The 16,857-nt window shown below is 40.5% G+C and overlaps 1 protein-coding gene across 7 annotated transcripts in view; it reads right to left on the bottom strand.

Moving 5' to 3' along the window:
- Nucleotides 1-16,857, bottom strand: part of Lilli (AF4/FMR2 family member lilliputian) — a 205,543-nt gene that overhangs the window by 124,613 nt on the left and 64,073 nt on the right. The window contains exon 1 of one of the 7 annotated variants that reach the window (XM_071703831.1): nucleotides 908-1,918. The exons of the other annotated variants lie outside the window; for them this stretch is intronic. The gene's annotated coding sequence lies outside the window, so the exon portion shown is untranslated. Of the gene's footprint in view, nucleotides 1-907; nucleotides 1,919-16,857 lie in introns of those variants that run through there. 7 annotated transcript variants of the gene reach the window in all.

Here is a 16,857-nt window from a genome sequence, read left to right on the forward strand (position 1 = left end):
AGCGCAAATCGGACGACCCTGACTTTTCGAGCCGGATCGATTATCTCGAGACAACGTTCAACATTATTGGACGACGCTTTCGATGCAACCGTTCACTACCGTGAGATGATACTCGATATCTGTAGATTACAGTAGGCGGACTCATTTTTATCTGTATTCTAAAGTAAACGTAGGTAACGCAACATAATATTTCCGTGTGATAACGTCGGAATAACCCTCGCTTAATTGAAGCAATGTTTTTAAATAGGCGAACGATTACCTTTTGATACATTCGCATCGAGATGACGCGCAGAGTTCTTCAGTGCTCTTGCATCATTTTGCGATTACTGAGAAATCGACCGTTACACGGATATCGGTTCCTAATCCGACCACGTTCGTGAGAGACGCAATTCGAGAGAAGCACCGAGAGGTTTTCAATCTCGAATTTGTAATAATTTATTTACGCGTCATTCGACGTTAAACAAATTATTACAAGACCACCTGTCGTGTAAATAAACGTGACGTTTCCCAAAACTGAAAACCGCTGGCTGAAAACAGATAGCTTCCATAATTTCTCATCTTAAATAATTCGACAGGGTGACGTAATTGTCATTAACACGCGTGCTGCATAAATCAAAGTTTTTGAATGAAAACTCGACGTTTTTCAGTTTTGCGACCTAATCAACCTGATAACTTATTAAGAAATTGTAGATCGCCAGCTCTGAACCAGCTCTTCCGAGTAACAAGGATTAAGTTGGCGTGATGTTTCGCGGCGCGGCGCGGCACGGCGCGGCGCGATGCAGCCGTGCGATGCACCGCGATAGAGTTACGCGCAGCGTTGGCTGATTACGCGTCGTTTCGCAACGAAATAACCGCTGCGAGCTAGCTGGCCAGCTCGCTCGCAAAAGAGAGGAGGGACTCGGCTCACCGTGCGTGTTCAGGAGGAGCGAGGAACGATGACGCCTGCTGTCGTCGTCGCGCAGGCCGAAGGCGATCTCGACGTCGGGCTATCACTACGATTACCGGGGTAATCACACGAGGCACTCGTCAACAATGGCGAAGGCACTCTCATTCTTTCGCCGAGACGTTCGCGCGCCGTGACGTATGCGGCACGAGGGGAGCGGCTAATCCAAGAAGCGCGCGCTCCTGCTCGTCACCGGGAAAAATCGGGGTGAAGGGGGGCAAACCTCCTTCGGGAGGAAACACTCGCGGCGACGAGACAACTATTCCGCGGACACTACGTCGCGCACTCGCGGCGATGACATATCCCGATAATGCTAGATAGAAACGGGAAACCCAACGGCTGAAAGTGGATAAGCGGAAAACACTTCGGAAGAGAGGGGGGGGACCTGATATCCGCACCGACACACTGCGTGTCTCGCGCGAGACAACGCGATTATCTCTCTCTCTCTCGCTCTCTCTTTCTCTCTCTCTCTCTCCTTTCTACGCGATTATCTCTAGGCGACACACACACACGCGCGCACGTAGGGACAAAGACGCACACTCGCGCGAATTGAAAATCGACGACGGGTTATCGAGACGAGATTACGAGAATCGCAAACGAACGTAGCGCGAACGTGGAGCGTTCCGCACCAGACGATGGTCGACGAGAAACTGGCACCTTCCGGTCGAGACGGGGCGGAGGGCGCGGGACGGGAGCGAGATAGACGCGCACGCCGAGCGAGATATACACGTACACACGTACGTATGTGGGTGCCCCGTTGTGTATCGGTACGCGAGAGGAGCGAGCGCGTGTCGGGCGATCCGAGAGAGCGCGCGCGGAGAGAGGGATGGAGACCAAACGAGGAAGAGCGAAGAGTGGGAAAGAGGAAAGGAAACGGGGTGGGAAGGAGGACGGAGGGGAAAATCCGCGACACTAGCGACCACCGTCACGGGGACGGCCGACTGCTACTCCTCGCTCTTTCAACAGTGAACGCGGGAGAAAGAAAGAGAGAGGGAGACAAATGTAGAGAGAGGAAATCACGAGAGCTTGGTGCACACGCCGCGAGACCGAGAGCACGAGGAGAGGAGAAAAAGTCGCGCGAGCGAGCGAGCGCGTGTGCGCGCACGAGTAGGTACGCGTCCGGTGATTTTCGTGTGCGTGCACGCGGGGGAGAGGGAGGGAGGGGGAGAGAGAGAGAGAGAGAGAGAGAGAGAGAGAGAGAGAGAGAGAGAGAGAGAGAGAGAGAGAGAGAGAGAGAGAGAGAGAGAGAGAGAGAGAGAGAGAGAGAGAGAGAGAGAGAGAAAGAAAGAGAGAGAACGAGCAGTCGGAAAGAGATTGAAACGAGAGAAACCGCGAGAGGGAAAGAGCGAGAGTTATATCGGAGAGATACATACACAGAGAGGAGGGAGCGAGACGGAGGAGTGGGAGATTATCAAAATGGCCGCGCGCGCAACCTACTCCACGTCCTCCTCCTCCTCCTCCTCCACCTCCTCCTGCTCCTCCGCCACCTCCACTGCCTCTATTCCTACGCCGCTATTCCTCCACCTCGTCCGAGCACGCCGCGCCACGCCGCGCCGCGCCACGCGGAAACCGCCAGGCGCAATGCCGTCCGATATAATGGTATAGTGGACTATCGTGACAGTCTCGCGGGCCGCTGGTGGTAGTGGCTCGTGCTCGATGCGGTGTAATGTATATAAGTCGGTGAAACGGCGGAGTGAGAGAGCGGGAGATGGAAACAGTAGCTGTCGTCGTCCGCGCCAAGTCGGGATGAAGGAGAACCCTTACGGTGTTCAACGAGACACTTGGATTTTGTGGCCGAAAGTTATTGCGAAAAGATAGAAAAATAACGGGCTTGAATGCTAATTAAGAATCACGGGAGAAACGTAACGAAATAATAAATTAAACTAAATTGATAGAATTAAATTGTAATAATTGAAGAGACGCTAAAAAAAGGATAGAGACGAAGTAAAATAGTCTCACTAACAAATAATGTATAGTTATAGTTAGAATTAAACTCTCCTATCGAATTTTTATTGAAGAGAAATTGAATTCAACTCCATCAATATATAAAAAAAAAAGCTCCATTAATAATGATTTGCATCAACTTGCATCCACGACAAACCCTATTTACGCCGGCATGTAAATAATTATTAAAAACAGATAGCTCACTGTTTTAGCTGTGACGATTAATCGCCGTTTGTGAGTAATAAGCGTGGCGGCAATTTGTTTTGAGATATTGCCACGAACGACAAGACACCTGTATTATACACGCGCATTTTGCGCGCGCGATTCGTAATTACGATAATTAACATGTCGCGCGTAATGTAACGCAAAACGCAGAAATAATTCAACGGCATCGCAAAAAATCAGACGGCGTCAATTAATTTGCTCCCCTCTGAGGAGGGGAACTCTAATTGCACGTGGCTGATTTTACTATGTATGAGCCTATGCGTATATGCGCACATTGAATACATACGTATTTACGTCGTCGCAGAAACAAAAAAAAAGCTCCCCCAGCGAGATCTTTTAGTATTCCGCGAGGGGTCAAGCGGAAACGACACGACGCGAGCGACTCGGATTTAAAATTGTCAATTGCGATGCAATCCCCGCCCTGTCGCTCGATACGGAGTGCATAATATCGCGTTAAACTCGCTTTGAAATCCGAGATGTATTTGTTGATTTCACTTACACGATTAATTTCCAAACAAAGCGCTTTACAGCGAAAACAGTGCCCGGCGCGAAGCGGCGACGGCGGCGTCTGTCGGTTTCGGCGGGCGGTTGACTGTGAAAACCGTCTTGCATATAATGCACCGGATCGATACACGCGCGGTCCCGCACACAGCGAATGCGAAAATGTAACAATCGCCGTTATACATTGTAGGCGAGAATCGGACGACAGGAGTACCTGAAAATGGCTTGTATTCCCTAAAAGTGACGCGTCGGCTGGATTCTCCGAATTCGATCTAATCTATTTGATTAAGACTCGACATAAAAGAGCTGTGAGTGTTATAACTACAAATCTCGGGATATTTATTTGTTTCGAAAAAATTAATAACTTATATCTGTTCTAAAATACTCGCCTCGTTTACTTTGACCATAAATCGTAAATAGCAATCTTCTTTCCTATACTTTTCTTTAGATTCTTTCCATTTTATTATTTTATTATTTTAATAGTTATTTTTAAAACGCGATATATAATATTGTTCAATTTCTATCGATCCTTATTCTGTTTAAAATATATTATATGTATTTCCAATCCAAATATAAAATATAAAATATGAGACTAAAAGTAGTTGCGGCTTCTTTCACATCGGATAAACGGTTGACTAAATTTGAATTCATAAAACTGGACCTGCATACGGACCGATTTGGATCGTGTGAAACAAAAATGCTGGTCGTCCCTTTTGTGTGTCGAGTCTTCGAGTTGCAAATTTCTCACACGTCTAGCCGACCTATTACAAGTCGACATAAAGATTTTATCTTCAGTCTTTTAATACTATCTCGACGCGATTGTTCGATTTTTCGCATAACCAACAATAAGAATGCTCTTGCAACATTTTTTTCTAATTATCCACATCACACACGTTGTGTGTGTAACAATCGCTTAAGTCACATATATTTTCCAGCGATATAATTGCTGAATAATGAGGAGAGATAGTCGGGAATTTTATCGCGATATGCAACAGTCGAACGAACGCTGACGGCAGTTCAAGGCGGTTCGAGTGGAAAATCATTCGGTCGAAGTAACTCATCGCTGCTGATACTACCGGACGAGTTTGAAGTCAAACGCCATCAAGCCGCCGCCGTCTGTCAATCACTTCGCTAAATTGGCGTGCCGAGGAAATCCCGCCGCGCCGGTTCCACCGTTCGGCTCGATCTCTCGCGCTGACAATCGCAACAACCGCCAGAGTCCGTTCAGTGACTGGCTGCTGATGCCCTGACCTACGCCGCGGCTTTCGCCGTTGTCCGTTTCGCCGAAAGGGCGGAAGTGAGAGAAGGAGGGAGAAATTCGAGGGAGAGAAAGGATCGATCGTGTTTGCTTTTGTTCAACGCCCGTCAATATTCGTTGTCATTAATCTGCATCAGTACCTACCTTATAAAAGTATCGATTACGACTTATGTTATAATAATGTTAAATTTTTACAATAATGTGAATAATATTAATTTTTCATTTACTTTAGTATTTTAATTCGAACCCTCTACTTGAAAATATTTCTTCTCTCGAACTAAACTCGGAATGCGACTTTTCTGTTGTTCTCAAGAGAGCGGAAACCAGGACAAAGAAAGGGGAAAAGAAAAAGATCCTAGATCTGTTTGTCTTTTCTCTTCGGCGACTTCCGTTTACTTTTCCTTGACCGCCATCCGCCGCGCCGCTCCGTTATTATCTCGAGTAATCGATTATGCCTGGACCGCGCCGCTGCGCGCTGTATCATCTTAACCTTCGCATCGAAGTTTTATCTTTAAGTATAGACGGCATTTTGTAATTAAGTAATTACTGCAAAATACAACGTTTTGTCTCGTTAAATTAGAAATCACTACGCGTTCATAAATAACAAGTCCAAAATAAATAACAGCAATCTAACGATATAGAATACTGTGCGGATCAATGTTTCTCAAACTTCTCTCATCACGAATAGCCCATTGTGATAATTCACAAGTAATTAAAAAATAACGTTTAATTTTATTCTGCAAATATTATATTTATACGTATGCATATTAGGCACAAGAGAAAATAAAATTTATTATTAAATAGGATTATTTGTGTTTTTATTTATCACTAATTGAACATCATTAATGCAAAATATTCTTTGAATCATTATACTTAAAATATTTTTATAATTGTTATTCTAGAATTTAAATTATATCAATTTATGGCATGCTTAGCAATCAATGACTGTTCGTTTTTCGCGTTCTTTGTCTCTACATTGTTAAGTGTAGAAAATGTGAAAGCTGTGTGAGAAGTCAAGATAAAAGAAAAAGGGGATGAACAGTATTCGTCTCTCGAGTAACTTCCTGATTTATCGCGCTTGTTATCTATTAAGGAGACAATAACGCTTCAAATTATCGCCTGTCTGTCGCCAAGAAAGAAACAAAATAGAGTCCTCTCTCTCTCTCTCTTTCTATGTAGATAAAAAGCAGCAATGTTGCGAGATAATGGTCTTTATCAGGTTGTACGGCTCCGATGACAAGCGACGAGCAAAGTTGTACAACGGTAGAATTGATCGTGTCACCGTCCACGACACGAAAATTATACCCATTATAATTCTTTCTCGAAATTAGTGGCCTTCCCCGCAAAACTATTTTCATTGTTAAGAAATAATTTGCATTTATTTAAACTTGGTCAATTAATCACTAAATTATCTACTCTTTTTGTAGATAAAAATGATATACCACGTTTTGCATAATTTGGTAAATCAGCCTCTCTCATTTTTTCTTAGTTATATAAAGTACCTAATATGTAAAATTTAAATCTGAATAAAACATATATAAATTCCAACAAGCCATTGGTGATAGTCGTCAATTAATTAGAAGACTTTAATTATTAGGAGTAACGACGAGATGACAAAAAAGCTGGTCTGTAAAAATACACGAGCCGTGGAAAAATTTTCGAAGCCATTATATCGAAGGTATTGCGTCACGGAATTAAATAACGATTACGGGGAAATGCAAATCCGCGTTCATGCAAGAAGAGAAAGAGGGAAAATCGTGGAAATCATATCTCCGTGAATTAATCGGCGGCCGCTGAGATCTATTCGTCATCTTGTCGAAGTAATTATTGAATCGCGGGGGTGCTTAAACATTTTTAAAGGGACAATTATTTCTTACGCTATTAAGTCGTAGAGTTAAATGCTAACGATAAATGCGGCGACAGCAAGGAAAATGGCACGTCGCTTTTTTTAGGGCGCTAAAGGTCTACTGAACGTTCAAGCTCCTCGGCATCGTGATAAAATTTATTCTCATCAGCGGCATTTCCGTCAGGTATTTCGATATACCTGATACATTTAAATTATTAAATTCAATAAAAATATATTTTAAATATAGTGTTAAATTCTTATGTTTGCATGCGATAAGATTTCCATTAAACATTTATCTCAACGTAGAACTGCTGCGATATTATTTATTATTTAGTATTAATTTAATTAGTTTTATATAGAATGGTGTAAGAAAATCACAGATAAACAATTATCCATTTCAAATGTGAATATAGTCTTCGAAAAGATCAGTATATAAAATCATGTTGTAATTGAGTCCTCTTTGTAAAATAGTAGTATAGTTGCGGCCGGTAATTAGTCGGACGAATAAATATTAGAAGCTTTTAGTAGGATTACACTACCATTGGAGATACAATGCGTGCTACCAATAAAAATACATGAAATAAATATGTGAAACAGCCGCGACTTTATGGAAATTCGCAGCGCGAAACAGGAGAGATAATTTACGCCATGTTCTCGGTATCTGTGGAAAATGCGCGGGGCTGCGGAATAAATTCAACGTCGCGAATAAAGGAGCCGACCAAAACGAGGATCGCTTCTCCTTGCCGCAATTACGGCCTGGAATAAACCCGTTTCTGGCAGCGGAAAAAAATTTCGACCGCAATGAATTTCGCGAGTTTCGGAAACGCGCTGAATATTTTCGCCAAACATTTTGCCCGTCAGCTCTCGCCATCGGGTTTCTATGTATCGAACATCCGTGTCGAAATTTTTCGGTTTTTTTTTTTTTAAATTTAATCGTTTTATGTCAAGTTCATGTGTAAATCTGTTATTATTCAATTAATAAATCAATTTTTTGTACATACAAAATTTTTAATAATTTCCCTCGTTAACTCATGTTTTCAATCTATACGATTCTCTCGAGCAAATGCAATTAATACTAATTAACATAAACTCGTCAGAAACATATTTGACATGTACATGAAAACAAAATATAATTAGGCAACGTTTGGCTCTTCCCACACATTTTAAATTTAACTTGCAAGTTTTAAATCAAAGTATTCGGAGATGCAAATACATTTCGAGTAGAGAGATTGAAAATATTTCATTTAATTGCTCTTACAGTGATTAAGTTCGCATGAGTCGTTGTCAGAGTATCATTTTTAGTATCTATCGTTAACTAATAATTCAACAGACCTTCGGGTCTGCATTTCTCAGTTGTTTTCGCCAGGCGGGATGGCCGACTTTCACAAATAAACGAAGAGAAATATGCAATTCGCAAGAGACGCGCGAATGTTATATCCCTTATAGGATTCATCTTTGAGTCATTTTCACGAGAAGAAGCGCTTCCACGTAAACGGCACGCGTGATTTCTTTCTGCCGCCGATGGTAAGACTCGAGGTAATAATAGAGCCGCCGAAACCTAGATCTTAGTCAGTGGATTATTTTTATCTGCGCGCCGCGCGAGAGCGGGACGAATCTCATTTTCCACCTCGCTTGAACGCGGCGGCGCGGCGGTTTCTACAGCGATTTATATCTCCCTGCCTTCGGCCTTGGACGTAACTAGCCAGCTGATTTGACAAAACACACGGCGTATACTCGAGATCGCCAGATGAGACAATTTTGATACGGCAACGCTCCTGATAACGATAATAACAACATTTATACGAGCCTCGATCGCGAGCGATTACGTAAAAAAACATCCAGAGATAATTGGATTCAATATCAAAATTACGCAATTTATCCGATCGATTTAGATGAAATGTGTAACATGGCCGAATGATTACATATATATACACAGAGCATCGCACAATCTTCGCAATTTTTTTCAGGGACGCTCTTTGCAAATAGATTTAGAAGAGTCTTTCCTTCGATATTGCTGCTTGCATTACTTAGCGTTTCAGCATTATAAGCGATGTGGTTAACTCTCACACGCACAACTCAAATATACATATAATCTTGTAATATTTATAATTATTAAGTAATAATTAAAGATTAAACAAACAATCAAAGAGAAAGACTACGGTTTATTACAAATCCACGAGAGAAAAAGATAATTATTCGATTATTTCTTCAGCAGACATCCAATATACGATTATATGAAAACTCGCGGACGATTAGCGCGACCGCATAATGACGCATTATGACATCCGCGAGCAGAAAGAGCACTTGCCGAGAGTTCGTGCCTATAAATCGCGGCAAGTTTTCCGATCGGTTCGCGCAAGCTGGCGCGTCGCGGCGGTGTCCACTTTTGTTGCACTCTAGGACTCTAGGATGCAGTTTTGCGCCGGTAAGAAGCTACAGGCGTGTGGTTGTGTTCCAATGCCCCAGATAAGACCAGCTACCCCACCCATCGCGCGCGTGCACTCCTTCTCTGCCTCACCCCCGTGACACCCCGCGACTCCTTCGCGAGGAGAAGCAGAATGGCCTCTTACGTTAGCGAGAGCTTAGGCGAGGACGCCACCGGCAATGCGTATATAAAATTTCTCGTCCCTGTCGACGCTAAAGCCCCCGCGAAAATATCGCCGATACTTCTCGGGGCGCGCTGTATAATAGGTCGACGGGAGCAGCAAGTTTTATGGGCCACTGCGGAATTGGATGAGTTGAGATTTTACGCTGGTTTATCGCGATGAATCCCGAGGAAAGTTCCTGCGTCGAGTTCAACCGACAGTCTTGGGGAAACTAACGATACTCCTCCGTAATTATCGCGAAATTACTATGATCCCGCCTAAAGTAGCGCGTGTTCGGATTTCGACGGAAGCCGGAGAACTTGTTTCTAAAATGGGAAACAGTCAAACAAATGAAAGATCGTTACTTTCTAAGTTAGAATTGTCATAAGTACCGCCAATAACAAATCTTTCCGATGGATATTTAATAATAATGTTTAATGTTCTGTAATAAACAATCAAAACATTAAAATTATATAAATATCGATCAATACATATATAATTTCGAAGATTAAAAAATCTATATAATTTTTATAACGTGTATCATAAATGCTCTAGATATAAGGTTTGGAACAAAATAGATGATATCTCCTTATAAAATTTTTGCAAATTTGCTTTAAAAATGAATTTTTTAGCACTGCGAAAAGAGCAAGATTTCGGAAAATAATTAATGGAGATATAATGAGAAAATCACTTCAAATCTATTAATGTAATGTTTGTACTTTAGAAAGTACAATGAATCGTATTTTTGGCTCATTCTATTTTGTTTAGACGGCAAAGAGACATTTCCGCGTGCCAAAAAGGCATGTCGATTAGTTTTGCAAGATGAAGCAGTGTCGTAACGCAGGATGCACCAAAGTCGAAAATGACTTTCTCCTCCATTAAGCGGAACGGTTCGTCGAACGGATGTGCAGTAAGTTATGTTTCGGCGCGTGTGCGGACGCTTATGCCGACCGATAAAGCGAAAACGACCGAGCTTCGCTGTTAGAAGCGAACGATTTTAACTGGCGTCGACTTGATCGATCCGTCATTCCGTTATGATTTATTGCGGCGGAATTGTTAGTGCCAGGCTGCACTGTCGACCAAAAATCGCCACGTTAAATAATATAAATCTTAGATACGGGTTTGGCTTGTCAGGCACGTCGCAGAAATTCTACGAAAATCGCGAGACAGAAAGATATATATCGTTGAATGATTTCAGTCGCTCGACAGAATATTTTTGAAATGTAAATTTCACCATATGGTCATATCTAAACTAAGCTGTAAGTGTCTTTTCGTCGCAAAAATACAGAAAAAAAATTGAAAAAATATATCCTTATTGAAGTAAAAGAAGGAAATTTAATATTGACTATTTTAAATCATAATTATTCAGTAGTTTAGCTTTTAGAGTGTCTTTCAATAAATGTAATACGCTTAGCGTATTCTCTAAACAATTACCGGTCTAAAGAAATTCTGAATAATAAAAAGTACATGATATATTATATTATATTATATTAGCATGTTTATTGCATGACGCGCGCGCGTGCGCGCGCGAAAAACCCGAGCAACGGATATAATATCCTTTATTGAGATACTGCCTCGCATCGCGGAAAGCGGTGTCGGCGCATTTACGTGCACTTTTCGCAACGTGTTGTTTCCTCGTTGGCGCGCAAGAGGTCGATAATAATTTGCAAATATATAGCCGGCAAATTTGTTCGCGGTGGCGGCGAGCTCAAGCAAGTTGGAAGCCGCGACAACCGCGCGGCCTCTTATTTTATAAATTACAACGAGGGTTACACCGCACACCGTTGCTGAATATACACGAGACACAACCCCATCTTGTTTATGCTCCAGGGACAGACCGAACCTTTTCACGCCGACGACGCCCGGTTTAGCTCGTTTCGCGGAAGGAGTTAATTACGTACAAAACCTGAGACGGGAGACGCAGAAATAATTATATATCTACGCGCATTGCTGCAGTTGTATTCAATGCAAATTATTCGATTTAATTTAATCTACGTATTATTTCCTTTGTGTATTACTGTTGTGACCCATTTTTTAAAACTACAACAGAATAATAATAAGATAAAAATATCTACACATTAAAATTCAAAAATATTTTTAATTCTAATTGCCAACTCGGGAAAATATTGTTATATTTCATGTGTGTATGCTTTGACAAATAGGTATTTATAACAATATATATATTCAATTAGGAAAAGCTTCCCTCTAACAATCTTGAAGAGCTCGTTTCTCAATCCATGTTTAAAAAAACTGGGGTTGCTTTATCAAGTTACGGAAAACTCATGATAAGTTCATAAACACATGTGTGTGTGACTTGAAAAAAAAACTAGAAATTAATTCCCCGATTAATCTCTTAGAACGTAGATTAAAATCGCGCCCCAGCTCGAGCTCGAGCATGTTTTTCTTGTCGATGCGTGATAAGAGATTACAGCAAATATGAGGAAAGAAAATTATGTACTCGCGGTATTATCCGTTGCAATATGCGAGGTGCATCGTAAAGAGAGAAGCGCGCGTGTATTATGACAGAATAGCGTATTCGTATACGTGTACATAGTTACATCGTGTATCGTTTTGCCTGTAGCCGAGTCGAGAATTACCGCGTGTTTCCGCACGTAAAACGCAACACGCGCAACTTCTTTTTCATACCGGTGAAGAAGAGGGGAGGGAAGAGAGAGAGAGAATCCGCCGCCGTAATGCCAACGGGGTGTTTTTCCACCCCCGAGCGCCGCCGACGCTTGCGCGGGCTATTTACGGGTTATCGCGTTATCGGCGCAACATACGTACGTTAACGACACTATATATTTATAATGGCGTTGGTTGCTTTATCGGCCACAGTATCGCCCGGCGGGTGCGAGAGCTCGCCGCGCTCCCGCTGTCCAGCACGAGCTGAGCGTAGAAACGAGCTCGGGGGGCCAGTTTTACGGCTAAGTGCATTCATTCGCTGCACTCACACGTGCTGCGCGCCGCGTCGCGCCACCCCACATGATGCACGCCACACGTGCCCCCCTCGCGGACGCGGAGCGAGCGATTCTTCAAGGCGGTTAATTAAAATCGAGCCTCCTCGAGCTTTTTGTCGGGCGGCGATCGTCGTCCCACTCGAAACGATGAACGAGTTACGGGAGCCAGCACCGAGGATAACTCTACCCGGAGGATAACTAACACCAGCTACGCTATTACGTATCCGTGGCAAACGTGCCCGTTTCTTGATTCTACCTTTCATTATTAAGTAATATTTTTCGTTGCTATAACGGCAACGGAGTTAGGGCTAAACTACCGGAGTTGCGTGTATCGGGGAAATAGAAAGATCGATAGAATCGTGTAATTTATTGCCATCGTTGAAATAAACGGTATTTTCCTATAATGATTAAAGCAGAGAAAAAGAATACCAGATAAGATATAAATTTATAACATCGAAATTCTTTTCAGAGCTCTTATAATGAATAATGGTCTGAATAATTGATGTCATAGAACGTAGAATCATGCGCATATTTAAACAAAATCGGCATTATCTAGCGTGCATTAATGAATAAATTAATAGATTAGAAAATGGAAGTATCGTACAATATCGGCGTAGAAATAAATGAATACGTCTACGTCAACGTCAACGACAGAAAAGGATAAGTTTTCTCATTACATTGACGATCCCCTTGCGTAATATCGCTTTGAATCTATCGAGTACCTAGTCATCCTTGGTTACACGGCTATTGATAATTAATTATTTATTAATTCACCTGACAAAGGCTCGCACGAGGCACGTGCGTGCACCCATAATGCGATGCATCTTAAGCGAAAAGTAATTATTTTAGTGTCTTGCAATCTCGTTAATCCGTCGCGTTGAAATTTAATGAAAGATCTCGAGCGCGTTTTGTTCCCATATTTTACCTGACATTTAGATGTACGGACAACGTACACGCGACACTATGTGAAACGTTCGTTTTGTGTATACAAAGTACATACGGTGCTGAAAAGTTGATTAAAGGTCACTTGTTTCTAAACTGTCGTCGCGATCAGCGAGCTGCCTGAAAGCACAACGAATAGGATAGGTTTCTGAAACGCTAAAGAGAACCCCTTTCTCGATAACAAGTGTCCCAGTTTGGAGATTAGTGAGACGAAAAGGGGGAGACGGGTGCGCAATAGATTGCTCAGAGTACTCCAGAGATCAACCATCAGGACCTAACTAGAAATCGATTAACCTGAATGACGATTGTCAAAATGCTTGTAACATTCCTCTACACATTTCACGTAATATCATAATAATTGAAAATATAGAGATCCTTCGCGCGCTGTGTTATATTTGATTAATGTAAATCCAATATACATAGGATAAATATGCGTAATTTTCATTATTGCTCGAACGAAAGAGTTAACTTTGAAAGTTACGCTCTATAAAAGTTACTCCTATATGTATTAAAACCGATTTCGTAACTTTTTCTGGAATATTTATATAACATTATCAACTATTTATACAAAGTTATCTATAAATCTTCAATAAATATTTAAAAATGTTTTACAAATTTTAATAAAAGTTGTATTTTTTCTAATAATAATAAATATTAAACAATATCATTTTATTCCAAGTAAATATTAAAATTCTATACAATTTTAATTAAATCTATCTCAATTAAAAAAATATTTTATTTCATAATATAAAAATACTATTAGTAGAACATTTACCTGCACCACATACACAAACCGGAAAATATTTCTTTCATGTCGAATAGCGTTATAATTCCAAACTTATAAGAACATTTTTTAACGAAACTATTAAGAAACTGGAGAAAGGCTCCGTGGGGATTACTTCAACACTCCTGATTTTCATATAAATGTATCCTTAAACGCAAAAATTCTTCTATCTGATAACCGTTTCTAATTTTTATTTTGCCATGCGACATCAAGGATGCACCATGAAACTAAATATCAATGCTAAGAATATCGTGGCAGCAGCTTTTCCTTCGTACGTTCATATTTAAAATCGATCGAAGGGGACTTAAATGACCGTAATAAGCCTCCTAAGACCAAACTGTTGCGCCTCTCATATAAACGTCGCGACGCTCTCGCGACATAATAATACAGGCTAGTCAAATGAAACGAGAGATCGTTTGCACGATTCGCCGATGGGCATCGCCTGCACATCGGGAGAAAATGGGGGAAAATGGGGGGAAACGGAAACTCGTACGAGAGAACAGAGGCAATAATATTATCGCTGGATATCAAGCGGAGATGGATATTTCCCTTTCTTTGTATTCGAATCGTGGGCTTGTTATTTGATAAGCGTCGAGATTCCTCGTAAAGATAATTGACCGGCTTAGTGGCCTTTACTCGCACTTAATTCGGCCTTGAGATCTTCCGCGCGGAACCCCCCAAGATAATCCTAAGGAGCACGCAATTTCCACGAGGGGGACATGAGCGTGGTCAATACGTCGCGACTACTTAGTGAAATTATTAAATCTTCTATCAACAAGACATTTCACAAACAAGCCAATGGAAACAACACGCAAGCTAGTATCGTATTCCAATAGAGACAAAAATAAATGGAATTTTAATTGTTATATTAATAAGTAAAATCTACTTAAAAAAAAAGAAAAATTTTACAAGAGAACAAAACCTGTACGGAAGTAGTGCTCTACGTATTCAAAGAATTCATGTAACAATGTTGATTTAGTCTGTTCTTTTATACGATAGTAGAGGTATCTTATCTTAATAATTCTTTCCTGTCTCGAAGTGCTCCAAGGAAAAGAGATAAATCATCGAAATTTATTACTGCGCTTTAAAGCTTATGGTTTCTCCTATAGCCGGTCATTGCTAGTCAGTTAATTAACAATAATGTCAAAAATGATTCGAGGAAAGATAATAAATAATAAAAATTTATTCATAAAAGCAAGACAAAATTCGACTTCAAACTCGTAACATTTCTACGGATGATGACGATTATTCATTGTTAAAAATTGCCGTTGCTGTGTAAAATATATCAAAATTAATTAGCCATTTGCATCCCTCGCTCATGCTTAAAAGTAAAATGGTTTATATAGGTTTTTCGAGCAATTTCCCTCAGTCTTAAATTGTCAATTTCCGCAAAGAAAATTCCGACCCAAAGGAAAGAATGATTAATTATATGTCATTGCGCAACCTGCAATTTCTCATACATCCAACATAAAAAAACAGGAAAACTAAAAGAGCTGTTCAAAAGCCGAACCCCTTTGTCATCAAAGTCAATATCTCAAATACCGCCAATTTTTCTACCTGTGTTCTTATTATAAATTATTCTATTATGAAAAAAGGGGGAAGACAGAAAGTTATAAGAATACACTATCGACTATTGCTAAGAAATACAATTTCTCTCAATCTTAGATGGTCAATTTCCGCATTGACCTGAAGGAAAGAATGATTAATTATATGTCATTGAGCAACCTGCAATTTCTTAAACGTCAAACATACAAAAACAGAAGAACTAAAAAAACGTTCGAAAGGCCGAACTCTTTTTCAGCAGAGTTAACATCTCAAATTACACCAATAGTTATAATAAAATGGTAAGCTTTCTTCAGCAGAATGGAAACGAAATTTCAATATTAAAGAAAACATCATAAAAAAGAAGTTTTTGCATTAAAATAAAAAATTAAAAATAATTTATGCAATATAGTAGCATCAATATTAAAGAAAAAAATAATGTTTTAACAGATAATCGTAGTAAATAATAATATAAAAAGACAAAAAATAGATATGCTTTGTGGCAATCTCGACAAACATTTCGCGAAAACGTTCCTCTTTCATTTAGATACTATGTATCCAATCGGATGGTGAATCTAAATTCTTAAGTTCCGAGCATTTGTGGCCTCACGCGGATAATCGGATTTCAGTTATGAGCAAATAGAATATAGAAAACGTGCTTCGGTTTACACAGAATTCGAGTCACGGTTCTAACGAGTTTATTTCAAGGGGGATGCAAATTTCGAGGCTTATTTCGCCCGTCGTAGGGAGAAAAGAGATCTTCCTTACAAAATCAAAGCATCAGCTAGCCTACTTATAACTTTACAGCCTGCCAGTAATATTAAAATCGACATTCGGTGTCGGGATTTAATAATCAGTTTTCTGCAAAATCGCCCCCTCGCGTATGCATTAACTAGTTTTGCAGAGTATAGCAATAAATAACTACGTTAATGTAATTAATAATAGAAAGACTTAATTGAATATAATCTGATTCTTATACAAATATTTAAATATTTATTTGAATTTCCAAAATGGTTAATAATAATTTAATGACGGACGAGACTCCGAGTATTTCAGATTAATCGAAATACTAATGAAAAGATAAGCATCTCATTCGCTTCCTCCTCGAATGCAATATGTACGCGACGCTACATCGTATCAATTCATATTGAACAGTCGATCCAATTAAAACATTATGCATCGTGTCGCACGTCGCACATCGCGACTGTCAAAAGAATTACGAGAAAAAGCCGTTGCATTCACAGGACCTTTCGAGCTTTCCGAGTTTTTGCCTGGAAAAGGCACAGACGATCGCGTCGAACGCGTCCCTATTGCTTTTGTCAGAAAATTA

Source organism: Temnothorax nylanderi, unplaced genomic scaffold (assembly GCF_030848795.1).
Source record: "Temnothorax nylanderi isolate EJ_2023f unplaced genomic scaffold, tnyl_v1.0 TNYL_tig0003_pilon, whole genome shotgun sequence".
Lineage (NCBI taxonomy): Eukaryota > Metazoa > Arthropoda > Insecta > Hymenoptera > Formicidae > Temnothorax > Temnothorax nylanderi.